Source organism: Caretta caretta, chromosome 2 (assembly GCF_965140235.1).
Source record: "Caretta caretta isolate rCarCar2 chromosome 2, rCarCar1.hap1, whole genome shotgun sequence".
In the NCBI taxonomy this organism is placed as follows: domain Eukaryota; kingdom Metazoa; phylum Chordata; order Testudines; family Cheloniidae; genus Caretta; species Caretta caretta.
This window is the reverse complement of record NC_134207.1, coordinates 262,818,866-262,836,417: the sequence shown is the minus strand read 5'-3', so window position 1 is coordinate 262,836,417 and position 17,552 is coordinate 262,818,866. Positions and strand designations below refer to the sequence as shown.

The following is a 17,552-nucleotide window of genomic DNA, read 5'->3' as shown; positions in this document are numbered from 1 at the left end:
CTGCAACAGGATCCACACAGAGAGAGCTTTATGCTTACTCAGGGTCCGTGGAAGTTAGTTGGATGCTGTGCAGATGTAAGGATCTAACCATTGGGATACATTTGCAGGATTAGGGCCATAGTTCATAGGTGATTATGTGGGCCCTAGAGAGGCTGGCCCATGGAAAGGATATAAACCTTAGTACTACAGACAGCTGATGGAGATTCTCCTTTAGCCCAGATGGTACAGATGCATGTTTTAGGAGCCAAGAGACAAAGTTTCTGTCATTACAATTGGCTGTGATTGATAATTTGTGGTGATCCCAGTGCTGGCTGCAAGGGTGAAGCACCGAGATCCCTCTCTGTCAATGCCAAGAGGATAAAATCTGCCCTGCTCCTTGCAGAGATGGCCAATTGCCACATGGCATGAGGCAGCCACACAGGCAGGACCTGACAGGAATGTAAAGTTTGTTTTCCCCTTATGGAAAGCTACAGGGGAAAAGGGGCAGGGTTCCTGCTGTAGAACCAATGGGGAGTTGTTCCTCTTCACCAGCTCTGGGGCTCCATGCTCCCTCTCCAGATACTGGCTACCCTGGCTCCAATGCTCAGGTCTTGTCTGCCAACAGCGGAGCCGGGAACCCCTGGCTATTGCACAGTGCAAAATGGAGCCATGGGAAAGTGAATGGGGCCTCGGTGGGAGCTAGAGCTGGCTGGTCACTTTTGGGTGGCATGTCTCTCCATCGGAAAATGCTGATTGGATAAAAGTGAAAAGTTTCACAGAAACGTGTCACCTTTGACCATGACGCATTTGGAAATGAAAACCAGCCTTTCAATCAGGGCGCTAGGTTCCATTTTGCCCATTTAAGAATGGGGCCGTTTCGATTTTTCCCTCTCTAAATGGCTTTTCATTTCGATTTTTCATTTGACATCTGGCGGTGTAAAACAAAACCAGTGTCAAATCAGAATGAAACATTCTGATGGACCCAAATACAACTTTTTTTGTGCGTGTGGAATTTTGGTTCAGGGAAAATGTTGACGTTTTTTGTTTCCATTCCAGAATGGAAGAAATTTCAAAATAGTAAAATTCCTCCACAAATGAAAAATCCGGTTCCTGCACAACAGGAGCTGCTGTGCATTGAGGGCTCTGGAAAATCAGAGACCTTAGTTGGGTGCTTGAATGTGCATGTAGGAGCCTAACTTCAGGTCCCCGCTGTTGGGTTTTTTTTAAAATAACTTGGCCCTACTTCCTTAGTGCAACACCTAGATAAGTGGCCTGATTTTTTCTGAGGTACAGAGGGCTCTGTGCTGTAATTGGAGTCGTCATGTTGTCATTTTTCTGGATGAATTTCAGACCAGAATAAAACTCTTGGGGGGAATTGGCAAAGGAAAAAAAGACTCCTTTGTCGTCGTCCCCCCCCCCGGAAAGGAATCTGCAGCACGTCTTCTTGATGTTTACTCAGTCCATGAGTCAGCCTTCCCATGCCCCGCTCCCATTGGAGGGACCATCTCTCTCAGGAAACTTTCCCCAGCCAAGCTCCAGCATTAGAGTCTCCAGGCTTGTGTAGCGGGAAGAGAGATTGATTTGAAGGAGGGGAGGAAAAGAAACGGTTTGAAGCTCTGCCTTTGCCGGCTGTTCCTGCCTAAATTCCCGGGCCGGCAGAGTCAATGAAGTGGGCAGGGAGTGGGAACAAGCCGTGGAAAGTGTGTGATTCTTTCCCTGCTGGGAATGAAGATACCAAAGCCAAGAAGGATGGGACGGTTTTGCAGAGCGCTGAGTCCAAGAATTCTCAGTATGTTGATTTTCTTTTCTTATGCTGCTTTTAGCCTGAAAGTGCTGCTGATTCTTCTACAGGAGCTTTGAAAACGATCCCCCTCTTGAGCCAGATCTGCCAGTGCTCAGACATCTCCTATCTTCTGTCTTTATTTTACTTCCTTTTATCTCTCATTGGGACATCTGCATGGGAACGGAGGGCCCAATTCTCCATTGCTCTGCACCTTGTGCCATCAATTACACCAGTGCAAAATGCAACCATTCCAATTTGGTAGCATTTTATACGCAGTTTGCCCTGGTATAATCACCTCCACAAGGTGCAGGGCATGAGAAATGTGGCCCATTTCTTTGCTGTATAGTGGGTCCTCCAGGTGCAAGTGCTGAGTGTCCCCAACTCCCATAGCCCTTGAGTGTTTGGGGTCTGATCTGGCATTTTCTGAAGTCAATGGAAAGACTCCTATTGACTTCAAGGGATTTTGGATCAGGCCCTGGGCCTGGTACTTGTTCCCTGCTTAGAGCAAGTGTGAAAAATCAGGATTGGGGGCGGGGGAGGGGGGAATAGGAGACTGTATAAGAAAAAGCCCCAAATGTCGGGACTGTCCCTATAAAATTGGGTCTTTTTTTCCTGCTAGAAGTAACGACCTCCAGTGACTTCAGACACAAATGCAGATTGTGACTTCACTGATTGCAAGGGACAATGAAGCCGCAGGAGTGGTCAGGAGGGCGGATCAGTTAATTCTGAACTATTACCAAACAGGAGGAGAGGCAGACAGAAAGCACCCTCTCGCCACAGAATTGTCTGTTAACAGAATGGTCCCGGGAAGAGGCCCCAGCAGCTCTGTAACGTTAGATTTCCGCACCTAGAAATGCATCTGGAAGCACTTAGCTTTCAAAGGTCTTTTTCTGTTAGCTGGTAACGGCTTGTTGGGTTTGAAATGCTTCAGTCTGAGGAGCAGAGCGTCCCGCATTGCTGGCAAAGGGAGAGAGAACTGGCTTTTAGCGCTGCTGGGGTAGGTGGGAGGAGACTCTGAGAAGCTACCAAGGGGCTCGGTGCCCCCTGCATGCTGTTGATCCCAGCTCTGCAGGGGCTGCCCAGAGCACTGGGATTGGAGTGGGGAGGGTTAAAAATAAGTTATAGTCAGAAAAGGACACCTTCTCTAGAATGAGATCATCCCCCTGGAGTCCAGCACACTTTGAATCACCATAACTTTCCTGAGTGTCCCTGTGCAGACAGGGCCTTAGAGGAGCTTTCTGCTGGTCCTTGTGAGTCCGAATGTCCTGAGTCACTGGCATGCACTGCTGCCTCCAGTCAAGCAGCCCATCCCTGTGCAGCAAAACACGTAAGCATCTGCTTAACTTTTAAGTCCTTGGGACTTAAGCACAGGGGGTCTGGTGGACAGAGCACTGGCCTGGGATTCAGAGAAGCTGGGCTCTATTCCCAGTTCTGCCACTGCCCTGATGGCTGACCCTGGGCAAGTCACTGCACTGTTCTATGCCTCAGTTTCCCCATCTGTAAAATGGGGATAATGATACAACTCTCCTTTGTAAAGCACTTGGAGATCCCTGGGCAAACTGAGCTAGGTATTATTATTTATTATAAAAGTTAAGCATGCCCTTAAGTGTTTTGCTGAACTAGGGCCCGTAATTGTCCCTGGCAGAGAAGCCTAAATGGCTGCTTAAAGAAGCAGCTTGTTTTCCTCCTTGAATAACATGATTCATGTGGTGGCTGCTCTGCACAGTTTCACCTCTTCCTGTACAAAGAACTGTTCCTTGTGGGTCCTGTGAGATAACAAAGTGCAGCTGTGACTGGACGGCTTGAAAGAAGCAGCCCCTGAAAACTGGCCGCTCCTGTGTTTGAAAGTGGTGGACAGATCCCTCCAATGTGGCCTTAAAGACAATGGGCCAGATGGACAGCTGGCGTAAATTGACATTGTTCCACTGACTTCCATGGCGCGATGCTGATTTACCCCAGGCAAGAAGCTGGCCCAGTCCGGGTGTGCCGCATAACATCTTCCAGGCGCAGGGATGGGCCTAGCCCTCTGCACATCCCATTTCTGCTGGGAGTGTCGTGTGTTGGGGGTGTTGCCAGAGCTGGTATCCCAGAGCAGTGCGTGTGTGGAGGGGGTGCACCACAGAATGCAGTGACAGAGCTCAGTGGGAGAGGGGATTTCAGAGGCGCAGACGTTGGTGGGGGTGGGGAAGAGGTTTATTCAGGGGGGAAGAGAGTTGAGAGGGAAAGTGGATGAGATGGAGGGAAAATCCACTTGTGGCATCTGGGCCTGGGGGACCCTGCAAGGAGGGCCTTTGAATCCTAGCATCAGACCCTTCCTCTCTCCCACACCATGGACGAAGCTGGACATTCAGCTTCTAAACCCTGGGGATCCCTCCCCGTGTTCTGTGCAGACCTTGCGGCTCCCACCATGCAGAAGCTTTGTGCCTGACCGCCGGCTCCTTGGACCCTCCAGCTCTGCCACAGTGCAGTTATGGTGCCCCCCGCTCCAGCCTCCTCCGCCTCCCACTGCGGGGGACCCACCACTGCCGCTGCTTTCAGTGGGCCCCATTTTGCCCACGGGTGTCCGTGTCTGGAGCTCTGATTAGAGGTCGGGAGGTCCTGGAGCCTCAGGCCATCAGAACAGCCATTGGCAAGCGGACCTAGTGCTGAAAGGGTTGGGCAGGGTAACGTGTTAAAAGAGGCTCTCCTGTGGAAATGGTGAGATGCCGCAGGCCATGTGAGCTAGCAGCACAAAGCCCACCCAGAAACCCCTGTGGATTTCATTCCCCCCAGCGAGATATTGTTAAGAATTCTGCACTTTCCAATCAATGTGGGGGAGGGAATCGAAGTGCCCCAGTGAGTGTGATCGCTCACAAACTTGTCATCTCCCTCGCACTAGGGTAAGGCAGAGGAAACTCAGTCGAATTGAGCTGCTCTGAGGCAAAACCCAGGGGAGGTCAGAATCAGCCACAGATCCTGGAGTTGGATCCACGAGTGGATCCCTTTCCCCATTCTGAGCCCCATTGAAAGCAATGGGCCAGATCCCCAGCTGGTGTATGAACTGGTGTAACTCTGTGGAGTTGCGCTGAGTTACACCACCTGCAGATCTGCCCCACTGACTTCACTGGGGCTCTGTCCAGACACCGGGGGTGACCCACATGCATCCAACGTGAGATCAGGACCAATGAATGTATTTAGGGCTTGATCTTGAGATGTGCTGAGCAGTCACAAGACCATGAGAACTCTGAATGGTGAGCAACTCTCAAAACCAGCCCCTTGGAATCCGCCCCATCTGTGCCTTTGGGTGCTAGGTTCATTTGCTCTCTGGAGAAGTGGTAAGCACGCACATATACAAACATGCATATCATAAAGTAAAATAAGCCCATGCTACCCGCAAGTGTCCAATGTTATCTTCTCTAATGTGAGATGGTGGAAAAACTCAGCCCAAAGATGCCCAGGTTTATGGAGTGGTAACCATGACGTTTCCTAAAGCTACAATGCTTTTTTTCCCTTCAGTCATGAAATTTTTTCCTTGTGGGACTCAGCTTACGCTTTGCATTTTTAAGCAGTAAGGAATGCACGTTAGAAACTGTCATCTGTAAAGAATCCAGAGATCAGAGATCATGCAATCTGTTACAGTAGGAGATACCACTTCCTAGCTTGTTCCTCTAACCCTCATGGAAAAGACCTATAGAATTTAATAGAAAATAATACCTTTTTGCAAAAGGTTTCTTTTATTAATAAAGTTTTTATATAGCATTTTTCATCAGTAGATGTCAAAGCACTTTGCCTTGGAGTTAAGTATTGTTATTCCCATTTACAGATGAGGAAACTGAGGCACAGGGCAGTGATGTGACTTGCCCAAGTCACCCAGCAGGCTAGTGGCAGAGGCGGGAATACACCCCAGATCTGCTGAGTCCCAGTCCAGTGCTCTATCCACGAGATCACACTGCCTCCTTTTTAAAAAACATTGTATAGGATTCAAAGAAAATTCTATCCCAGCTATAGGATTCTTTAGGATGGCTCCCAAAATCTATAGAAGGAATCTTATTCTTTATTATATTTTTCATTCTCTATTCAGTTCTGTAGGAGTTTAGAGTTGATTCTATAGACCCTACTACATTTCTGTAGAATCCTATTGGTTACATGCCAATTAAAACTTCCTTTAAGGAAAGAAATCCTTTATTAGCAGACATTGTCTTTGGAAGGAACAATGTGACTTTTCAGTTATGTATTAGGGACCTGATCCAGGAGTTTAATGAGCTTTGGGTCAGATTCTAGTGACCTACATTTAAAGAAGTCGTGCGGTCCTGTTGTGCACAGAACAGGTATCATGTGCTTCTTTCCTTGTAATATGTGATCACTGCTAAACGGGGCACCGTGTAAGGGAATGAATTGCTCAGGGAGACAAATTATGGGTTTTCAAAGCATTTAATTAATCTCTAGGTCACTGGTGCAAACCCAGTTTGCATTGGCAGTAATTGAAGTCTGTCTCCAGCCGAAGGGTGTTCATTGACTACTGTTCAATGAGATGATGGACCTCTATTCGGTTTCTGGCAGACGAATAGCTAGCTATCTTCTAAACCCTCTGGCTCCCCCGGGCTCCGTGCAGGTCTTAGAGATGAGAGCTCATGCACCTTATTACAGCAGGAAATACCACTTCCGTACTGGTCTCTTTAACCCTCATGGAAAAGACCGACAGAATTTAATAGAAAAAAATACCTTTTCCATAAGGTTTTTTTTTTTTGATTGTACTAGTTTTTTTACATAGCACTTTTCTTCAGTAGATCTCAGAGCACTTTGTAGTGGAGTTAAATTTTGTTATCCTCATTTATAGATGGGGAAACCGAGGCACAGGGCGGTGACATGAAGAAAAGTAAAGTGGAAGTTGCAGATGCTTATAGGTGTGTATGTGGCCCCTATTAATGTAGTGTCTGAGCCTCTCGCAATCCTTGTGTAATGAGCACTTCCACAGCTAGCTTTAAGTGTCTCCCCTCCCATCCTGACTGAGCCTAGACTACCCTGATCCCGAGAGAGGATCCATGCAGGTCAGAGTTGAGACACTTTGGCAGGGCATCGGGGTGAAAATTACAGTGCTATCTCTGGTTCTGTACGTGTTCTCGACGCCTCAGGGCCATCAGTCCAGCATCTCTCCCCGGTGCTATGAATTCACTTTGAGGAGAAAATGAGAGAAATCTAAATGTGGACCAAATGGTTGTCTTAGACACATGCCTCCAGGACAACTCTGGCCTGATGGGAGGTGTGTGCATATGTACATTAGGGCCAGAAGCTGGATTTGCATCGAGTCCAGCGATTGTAGTTGCCAGAAATGACTTCTTGGGTCCTCCAGACAGCCAGGCTTCCTGCCTCTTGCAGTGTATTTCCCTGGGTCATTTCCACATTTTTTGAACCGTAGTAATCTCTGCCGGTGTCTTAGCAATGAGAGCTCGTAGGTATTTCCATAGAGTGAATCTGGATTCTTTCCATGCATAGGCATTTCTCCTCCTCCTTTCACTGCTCCCAGATAATCCAAGTGAGTAATCTACCTCCTTCCTAGCCATTATAACCTTGGAAGCACTGAGGCATTCTTTCCGGAGCACTTCGGTGATACACTGCTCCAGTCTTGTATTAGCTTTTTGCTACGTCTTGAGAACAGGCAGCCAGCCCATTTCACTGCAGTCCACACTTTGCCCTGCAGATTGTGGCCATGGCAACTTGCCAGGAGCCTGAGGCCCGCATACCGTTTGCATGAAGTCTAGAGCCAGATGGCAGCTCTCCTCTTTAATGGGGAAGGGCTGCCTGTGGAGATCTCAGGTCCTATCTTACAATGCTCAGTCTTGAACCGAGCAGCTGGCAAAAGGAATATAGTGAGAGGTGTCTGCCTCACAGGTGTGGTAGCTGTTATTAGACGTTTGTCAAGCACTTTTGAAGATGAAGAAGGCAGTACTCTGGTGAAGTGAAGTACTGTGATTGTGATGCTTGAAGGTTATAGTCTGAAGCTCAGCTGACATGGGCCTTGATTCAGCCCAGCACTTACATAAACAAATTCATAGATTTGCGGGACAGCAGGGACCGTTAGAACCTCTAGTCTGTCCTCCTGCATAACACAGGCCAGAGAGTTGGATCCAGTTACTCCTATGTCGAGCCCAATAACTTGTGTTTCACCAAATTATATCTCCCAGCAAGGCATCCAGTCTTGATCTGAAGGCATCAAGAGATGGAGAAGCCACCACTTCCCTTGGTAGTCTGCTCAATGGTTAATCACCTGCACTGTAATCAAGTTTGTGCTTATTTAAGTGCCTGTTTGAGTCCCTCACTATTCAGGGCTTAAGCGCATACTTATGAGCTGTGCTGAATAGAGATGGCCTTAAGCATGCGTTTAAAATTAAGTGCACACTTAAGTGCTTTGTGGAGCTGGGAGCTTGGTGGGGGGAAAACACAAACCTTTCCCAGAGTTGCTGCTGTGGTCTAAGTGGAGTCGAAATTGGCACCCACCGGTGAGGACGAGTAACTGAAATGCTGGGGTGGTGGTTAGGGAGGGAGTAGCAGGGCCTAGCAAGGGGCCACAGCAGAGTGAGTCAGTCCCAGGGAGCAGTACGGAAGAAGGCACGTGGGAGGAGATGAAGGGGTTGGTCACTGGCTCAGGCTGTGCACTGGGGCACTATGCAAACTACAGTTGCTCCTTCCATTCCAATGCAGGGCCCTGTCTGACCTGCCCCACATGGACAGCTCTCCCTGCAAGCTTCTGCATGCCACTGACACCCCTCTATTGCCAAGTGAATGCAATGGCCTCTAGGGTGCAAAGAAACCACCCAGCTGGCATGCCAGGAATACAAGTGAAGAGGGCATGGGGACTGGTCAGAGAAGACCACAGACTTTATAACAGCAGGCACTGGGGTGAGATATGCAAAGAGTCTTAACTCTTCTGGCAAACTCACAAATTCTCCTGCTAGCTGAACAAAATAGGGAGATGCAGGTTCTGCTCCGACCAGAGACGGATAGCAGGGGTGTGATTCGACTCTCCAGTGTCCATTCCGGGATGCAGAAATGGGCTCTTCACTCACTGTGGTCAAAACCACCCCAGAGCCTAGAGCAGCGAGGAAGTAAAATGACACCACTGCCCAAACAAAGGGAAGCAAAGGAGCCCTCCCTGAGATTCCTAGGTAGATGTGTGCTGTTCCAGAGTGCCAGAGCGAAGGCTTTATTCTCATTTAACCCCAAATTACCACTAGATGGGGCACTGTCCTCCCCTGAAAAGAGGAGCACGGTTAAAAAACTTCCCTTGTGCAAAGCTACTTCAGTAAATCCAATTTAATAGGGCTGGGGTGAGTCATGGAGGGAAAGGGGCATTTTAGGGAAAGGGGCATGGCAACTGTGCTTTATAATTCTGCAAGCCACCAAATTTACTTTTAGAAAATGCTTTCTTAGGTGGTTTTCAAAAAGATGGAAAACTGAGGGAATAGATAACCAACCAGTCTGTGTGTCTATTCTTAATTTGAGGAGAGGTGGACTACTGAATAATATATTCAAGGCCAGATGTTCAAAATAACTCTGCTCCCAAGAGCTCCCATGTAGGTACATATATAAGTGGGCAGATTTTCAAAAGCCTTTGACTCTCAGTTACCCATTAAGAGAATGCATCTGATTTTCAGCAACTAGCACTCAGCGTCTCTCCTTGTTCTTACACATGTAAATCTGGCCCTCAATGAATTTAGCTCTTTTTTTTCTGTTCATAAATTACCCTCGGGCAGGCTGTGATTTTCCTTACTTTCTTGCTCCTTTGGAATTTTTCAGCCCAGCATGCATCTCGCCGTACACGGTGATCTATTCCCTTTGACTGCTGGCTCTTCGCAGTGTGTAATTGACCACTGGTATCAGCTGGTATTTTTTTCTCCAAGATTTGAAGACTGAAACTTTTACAAATGGGAGAAGGAAAAAGGGGAGATTTCCACGTGGGCTGCTGAGTGCTTCCAGTGCGAATCCTGAACCAAAAATATTACTTGCCATGGAAAACTCATAAAAGGGGGATAGCACATCCTTCCAAACTGAGGTCTTGGGGCCAGTTCCTCTGATGATGTGAGCAGCATAGCTCCATTAATGCCAATGGATCTCTGCCAGTTTGTACCAGCTGCAGATCTGGCCCATGGTTTTCATTTGAACAAATGTTCACAGATGCTTTTTTCAGTTGTCTCCGAATTCTGCTGTGGATCCTGACACAACAATTAAGGTCCTTGGGGAAGTCCTTGCTGCCAGAACCCCAAGTCTAAAAACCTAATTTGTTATATGTATCTTATATATAATATATATGAGAAATTAGATGAAGTTATATGCATTTTCACTGCACTCATTGACATAGTATCTAGGTACTAATATATACGATTAAACTTGTACAGTCAGGTTTTAATCTGTTGCTTGAGACAGTTAGAACTGAGCCCTGTGGCTGGTTATTGCTAGTTAGAACTAAGGAACTTTTACTTAAAGCCTGAGGGTAGATTTAAAAAAAAAACTTTTGTCTGTGTTAGTCTTAAAATCCATGTCAACTTTTTCTGAGTTCCGAGTTTTACAAGTGTCTACTTCAGATAAAGGGAGGGAAAAGCATCTTCTAAACAACCAGAGACAATAAAGACCTGATCCAATGCCCACTGAAGTCCAAAGAGTCTTTCCATTGACTTCAATTGGGCTTAGGTGTTTTTCCAAAGCTTCCCATCTGTGGGCTACCAGAAGAGTTTACATTTCAAAACACTGATGCCTGATCAAATTTGAATTTAAACAGACCCCTCTCAGACACACTTTTATTGTCATCTCTTTCCTGTCCAGGACAATGCTATTGCTTGTTGTTTTGCCCAGCTATTTCCTCAGCTTACTGCAGACAGCGCTAGTTAACCAAGTCCCCTGCACATGTTAAAGTTCCAATTTCCTTTCTGCTGCAACTGTTCTTTCCCCCCCCCCACCCCGAAGTGCTTACAGATTGCTGAAGTGAGCTCCCCAAGTTTTGAGGGTGTGGAGGATGTGTGGTCAATTTGCCGTAGTGCTGGGGCACTAATTTGTACGGGAGGTTTGTGACTCGTTTGTCTGGCTAATCTACGTGATTCCACTCATTGCCATAGCATCCACGGCCTTCAACCGCGGAATTGTTTGTTTTCCAGTTATTACTATTTCTATTATAGTAGCGCCTAGAGGCCCCCACTGAAATCTGGGCCCCATTGTGCTAGGCGCTGTACAGACTGTCCCACCAGGGTTCTTCACCCTCCACCTGCTCTGTAGAGTTTCCAGTCTAAATACATAAGCCAGAAAAAAAATGGAGAATTGAGGCACAAAGAGATGAAGTGAGCTACCCAAGGTCAGACAGGAAGCCGGTGGCAGAACCAGAGCTTGAACCCAGCTCTCCTGAGTCCCTGTCCCATGCCTTAACCAGCCTTCTTGAACTCATGTATTTCTTAAATAGCATTGCACAGTAGGTCAGTGTAGCAATGAACCAGGTCACCCCCTGATAGCAAGAACCAGCCACAGGGCCAGAGAGGTTGGAAAAGTGCATGAGGTTCCCCTCATGGGAGCAAGGCCTTGTCAGCTCTGTGTAGCCTTATTACTAGCCCCCCCCTCTGCTCTAGTCCACAGGGCTCATGTACCCATCGTCAACATGACTTTCCAAGGGCTGTCTGCCACTGTCTGAGCCCTTCTGCATGTGATCTCTAGGAAGGCAATGTGCTCAGGTACATAGAATACCAAGCTATATACACCAGTTCCCAATTCTGCCACATCCTTTTTGTGTGAACTGAGCAAGTCACTTCACCTCTCAATCCCACAGCTTCCCCATCTGCATAGTGCGGGGTGACATAGTGTTTGCCCACATCTGTAGAGCGCTTTAAGATCCAGGGGAGAAAAACTCTATAGAGGGGATAAGCATCATTCCTTACAGCTGCCAGGTTGTAGCACTTTTCTAGGACATTGGTTAGAATCCAACGCAGGATGATAGTGATCCATCCAATGACGGATTTCTGGGTTGATGTGAAATGAGTCTGAGAGCTTCATTTCATTTCCTAATGGACAAGCATTACTGAAACCACTAGTACAGTTGAACCAATCAGCTCCTTTGTTGGCCAAGGATGGAATAGGCCTGGCAACACAACTCTCCTTTCCTCCGATGAAGCGGAGGACAGTGTGGGCAATCCAACATTGTTGTTGCTTGAGGGGTACCCGACCAGCAGATAAATGGTGGCTGTCATTTTCCAGGATGGTCATTCTAACTCCTAGTCCCCTGAAAAGAAAGTGAACCTCTTTATCCCTGAAATAATTATTATGGGCAGAGGAATTTCAGCTTTGTGTTGTCCCATGCTGTGATGTATAGTGCAAATTCACACAACCCATTATGTTGTCTGAACAGTGGCATTCAGGACACAGAGAGTGCTCCTCAGTTGTGAAATCTTACAGCTGTCTGTACTGAAGAAGCAAATCCACGGTGGATCTGATGGCGATGTCAGGGTTAAGGGCTTGTATTTAGAAGACAATGGGCACACACAGCGATTCACTTATCAGCAGTGTGCTGCTCGCTTGCTGTTCAAGAGAGTATCTTCTCTCCCCCTGATGTAACTATTTCTCCAAGGGCGTCTAGTGCTGAGAATAACGTGCAAGACGCACAAGGCTGGGAGACTGAGTTTCAATGAAGCATTGTTGCATTAAAACAAGGCGCTGCACCCTGATTGGCTACAGCTAGAGGTGCCTACAGTCGGACCACAACCCTCCGGCATAAAGCATTTTCTAAACAAAGGGGCGAAAGGGAGAGCCAAAGGCATGTGTAAGTGTGAGGCTGCAGCCCGGCTGAGCCACCCTCAACTAAATCAGGGGCTCTGAAATACGGATGGTGGGCGGAAGCGTGTGGATGCTGCACTAAACATAGGCTGCTGGATCATTGCTGCTCTGTCAGATCTGGGGAAAAGACGTTACTTAAAGGTTAGATGTGGTCTTGGTGACCAGACTGGTCTAACTGATCGAGGCAAATTCAAGAGAGGGACTGATTCATTGCCTGGTACTGGAAGGTTTTGGGGTGCGGTGCAGAGACATATTTTAGATGTGCATCATTGAAATTGTCTCCACCAGACCCAGAGCAGAAGGACCTGGCTATGGAGTTTAAAGTTTCCATAAGTAACCAACTGATTCAAAGTGTAAACACAAGGAATTAGAGTGGGAGTTCAAGGCTGAGTTGGACTTTCCAGATGTGGTGGGAGCTGACTAAGGCTTTCTAAAACCTGCTGCTTCGAAGGCTGTCAAATGGGACCTACCGAAGGGAAACGGAAGGTTCTGCCTGGAACGATGTGCAGTGACTAACCCAAATGGTGAGCACTAACTAGGGGCTCTCCCCACACTCTCGTGTCCTCGCTCTTTAGTTTGCTGCTCTCGTGAACTCAACCACCTGAGATTTGCTGATGTGCTACTATGAGTTCTGAGACAGCTTCTCTGAAAAGCATCTGACATTTCTGGTGTGTACACCTGTGCGTGCGTGTGTGTGTGTGTATATATATTTAAGCATTTGTGAATGGAAGGGTTCTCCAGATGGTCAGCTCATGGCTAGAACTGAGCTGGAAGAGGCAGAGGGTTTTCTCTCGGAGCTGTTGGGTCCCAGATGTGTATGAACAGAATTTCAAACACTTTATGTATGGATGAATTAAATTAATGCTGCTTGGGCTGTGCATGTTCTGGGAGCGCTAAAATGACCAAAGATGTAAACATCACAACCCAAGGTGTTGGCTTGGAACAGGATTTAGATCAGTCTTTTTCTCCTCCTTTCTGTGGTCTCATGTCCTTAGCAGCTTAATTGCTGTCCTCAGTATTCCCATTTCTTAGCAATTCCCCTGTTCCAGAGAATGAAAACAGTGCAGATCAATATTCTATGACTTGTATCAAAATGTTTAATGTGTTTACATAAGAGTGTAAATAGTTTGTCTTAAATTCTAAACTTTCCCTTAAATCATGAATTTTAAAATAATTTAGCAGTGGTGGAATCCCCTGCATTAAGAGAGAGGATGGTCTAGTGGCCAGGGAACGGGGCTGAGATATTGGAGACCTCAGTTTAGTTCAGTTCCTGGCTCAGCCACACACTCCCTGGGTGACCTTACACAAATCACTGAATCTACGCCAGGCCTCACTTTTCCATCTTTAAAAATGAGAGAATGGCTCATTACCTAACAGGGATGTGGTGAAGATAAAACACACTAATGAGTGCGAGGTGTTCAGATACTACAGTGATGAATAGAAGTACCAACCTAGACAGCCCTTGAGACTGTTTTGGCCCAATTTTGGGAAGTGCAGATCGCCCTCAATGCCCATTGATGTCGGCCATTGCAGTCAACATCCTGTAGGGTGAAGGCGTCTAGCTACAGGAGAGCGATAGTAGGAATAGCAGCAATGCATGTTGCCCCACCAGAGGGTCTCTACTCTGAGCTGGGCAACCAGGACACAATAGATACAGGCCTGTTCAGTCTAACTGGGGAGGGGGACATTGTAGCTGTAGTAGTATAAATGCCTGTCCATTTGTGGACTTCTGTCAGCCAAACTCATTTCAGGCACCGCACACGTAGACCCCTCGGTGTTAGTACCCTAGAAATAGAACAACTGGGAAGCAGAGTAGAGCTCTGAAAGGACCCTGAGCCGTGATATGCCACCAACATTGTAACCAGGGGCTCCCTCAAATTTTTTTGGCTTAAGTCAGTGATGAGTACAGCGTTGCCTGGGTCAAATAGCCTTGTTTTCCCTCCTTCCCCCTAAAACTGAATCATTCCAGTTCTTTTCCTGCCAAAAAACCCATCGGTTCCATGCTCTTCCCCACTCCCACGTCCATCATCCTTCCTCACTGGTACCTCTAGGCTTCTCCTCAAAACCGCCATTGAGATTCCCCTCTCGGCAGCTGTTTCTTGCAGCATTATCTGGGCAGGTGGGTTGTTCTGAGATCTCTGCTAGCAGCAGTGATGGCAGGTGAGACAGCTCACAGGCTCTGTTTGGACAGATGAGGCGAGAGTGCTCTCTGGTGTTGGGCTGGGTGGCCGGCTGGGGAATGGCTCCTCTTTGGTTCTTTTGTTGGGCCGGTTTTGTTTTGAGTTTACAGGTCAGGTTCTGATCTAGGTTACACAGATATAAATCCAGAGTGAAATTGGTTGGGAATTTTTCGACAATTTTTTTTTTTTGGGTCAGAAAATGCTGATGCGTCAAAACCATAACTTTTCACGGGAAAGGGGCAGTTATGACAAAAATTTCACTTGGCAGGGTTCTCAGATCCAGGGGTAGAATTTACAGTCAAAACCAGAAAGAGACGACGAGACAGAAAAACCCCAGAATAGCTAGATTCCAAGGCTAGAAGAGACCACTGTGACCATGTAGTCTGATGTCCTGCATAACACAGGCTGTGGAATTTCCCTGAAATAATTCCTAGAGCAGCTCTTTTAGAAAAAGCCAATAAGCTGGCGGTTAGCTCACTTACCTGGGATATGGGAGATTCAGGAGCAAGTCCCTGCTTCAGAGGAAAGACATGACCTGGGTCTCTCTATGCCCTCCCCAGTGGGCTATGTTGCTTCTGGAAGGCAAGACTCAGAGAGATTGTTGTGAGGTCCCATTTATTAGTGTGCATTGAGTTCATTGTGATTCATAAGTGAAGGGTACTCAGGTATTACAATCCTGGTGAGTGCCCCAATCACCAAGCGATGGGCTATTGTGGGTGGGCATCTCTCAGTCTTCCCTGTTGGAGCTGTTCCATTTTGTATAAATAATTTACATATCCATTGGGCTAGAGAGAAAGAGACTGACCCTCTAGCCTGAGGCTTTAGGCCATCCTGAGATGTGGGAGACACAGGGACTGGAACGTGTGTCTCCCACATCCCACGTGAGTGCTGTAACCACCAGGCTATTCTGGGATGGGTCTCTCTTTTCCCGGCTTTTTGTGACATTTTTTTGAAAGCTCTTGGTTTTTGTCCCAATGCAGAACGGGGAAAGTTTTGAAATCTCATGGGGCGGGAAAACCATTTCCCACCCAGCTCTCACCCAGAATCACTTTATTGCCAGCAATGGAGTGAGTCCAGGTTTATGCTGGTGTAGTGGAGAAGCTGACCCTCGCTTTAAGGGGAGTTGGGTTTTACTGATCCACCTCTGAGCTGGTTTCGCTCTAGTTTGCAAAGGAGAAAATAGCCATTGCTGCTACATGCAGTAAGGTGGGGTTTTGGCTGGCGTGACTTCGTCTGAGTAATGCACTAGGGTGGAGACGGGTGCAACAGTTGAAGAGTCCACCCTCTCATGGCTCCCCAGAATGGGAGGCTTCCAAGGAACAGGCCAAAATAAATATTTTCAGCATAGGCAGGGATTGTCTGAAGGGGGTTGGAGGATGCAGGAATGTGCCTCTGCCGGCAGCCAGGAAGGTGACATAACCTTGTGTGGGACAAGACCCTGAACTCATTCATTGAAAGGAATTCAGGAGTCACTTTATTGTGTGCCAGCTTTGCAACAGGAGCAGGGAATCATTTTGCAAAACCAGACCCACCCGGGGATGCCTAATCTGTTTTGCACCCTAGAGAGTCTAGTGTTGCTTTGGACAGGAGTTCTTTCTTCCATGGTTTAATAGAGGTAGTTTGCACGGATGTCCAAGAAAGATTAGGGAGCTGACAATCCCCAGGTCTAGTGCAAAGGCAGATGATGCACGTTAAGCAATTGTAAATCGGAATTCTTTCCAAACGGAGCAGGGAGAGTGCAGTTAGGTGGTTCATAATCTGCCTTGGTTTTGTGGCTTCAGAGTCAGATGGGGCACCAGGGTGGTGCACCAGCAATCAAGCAGATGTATGGGACATGCTGCCATCCAGACCTTGTTTAAGACCTTGTGATAGGGCCTTTCGTGGCTGGGCAGCCTAGTGGCTAGATCGTTGGTCGGTCAGGCCAAAGGGGCTGGTAGGGAGACCCGGGCCCTCCCTCTCCACTGGGTCCCAGCCCAGGGCCCTGTGTAGTTCAACCCCTAAATAGAGGGGATGGGTCTCCTTCTGGCAGGGGCTGGGGCGGGGGTCAAGACCAGTTTCCCTGGGCTACTTCCTACATGTCTCATTAGTTTGGGGCATGGCCTCACTAGTCCAGTTGCCCCACAGTTGGGGCTTATCTGCAGACTCCCCTTGGCAGGGAAAGACTTACTTGCCTCAAGTCATAGAACCATAGAATCATAGAATATCAGGGTTGGAAGGGACCCCAGGAGGTCGTCTAGTCCAACCCCCTGCTCGAAGCAGGACCAATTCCCAGTTAAATCATCCCAGCCAGGGCTTTGTCAAGCCTGACCTTAAAAACCTCTAAGGAAGGAGATTCTACCACCTCCCTAGGTAACGCATTCCAGTGTTTCACCACCCTCCTAGTGAAAAAGTTTTTCCTAATATCCAATATCCTAATATCCAAGTGGCTGCACTGGCTGTCAGGTCGCTGATCCGTCCCTTCAGGCACACAGAGAGCTCCTGCCTCCTTGCCAGTCAGCCCCCAACTGAGCCAGGCTCCCTTCTTTTCTTCCCCCTGCAGTCCTGGCATTGGCTGCAGGTATAGTGGGGCGGGGCTAGCTGAACCCATCGGTTTTCTTCAACCCCTGCTGTGCCAGGCGCCAGTTTCTCTGCTCCCTCACAGAGCTGTTGTAAAGAGCTGCATAAAGGAAGCCATTTGCAATGCACAATCACCAACTTTATTGGTCCAACAAAACCCATCAAGAATGCTTCATATTCTTTAGCACCCTCTACTAGCACACTTCCAATTAATTAACTAATGACATATGTGTAGACAGAGCACTCTCGTAACAGGCTGAGGTGGCTCT

The 17,552-nt window shown here is 47.6% G+C and overlaps 1 protein-coding gene across 7 annotated transcripts in view; it reads left to right on the top strand.

The window, feature by feature from the left end:
• GJC2 (gap junction protein gamma 2) overlaps positions 1-17,552 on the top strand; it is a 126,851-nt gene that overhangs the window by 48,428 nt on the left and 60,871 nt on the right. For 2 of the 7 annotated variants that reach the window (XM_048837386.2, XM_075126062.1), the window contains exon 1: positions 12,540-13,071. The exons of 3 other annotated variants lie outside the window; for them this stretch is intronic. The gene's annotated coding sequence lies outside the window, so the exon portion shown is untranslated. 2 more of the 7 variants (XM_048837387.2, XM_075126061.1) reach the window with 2 other exon arrangements.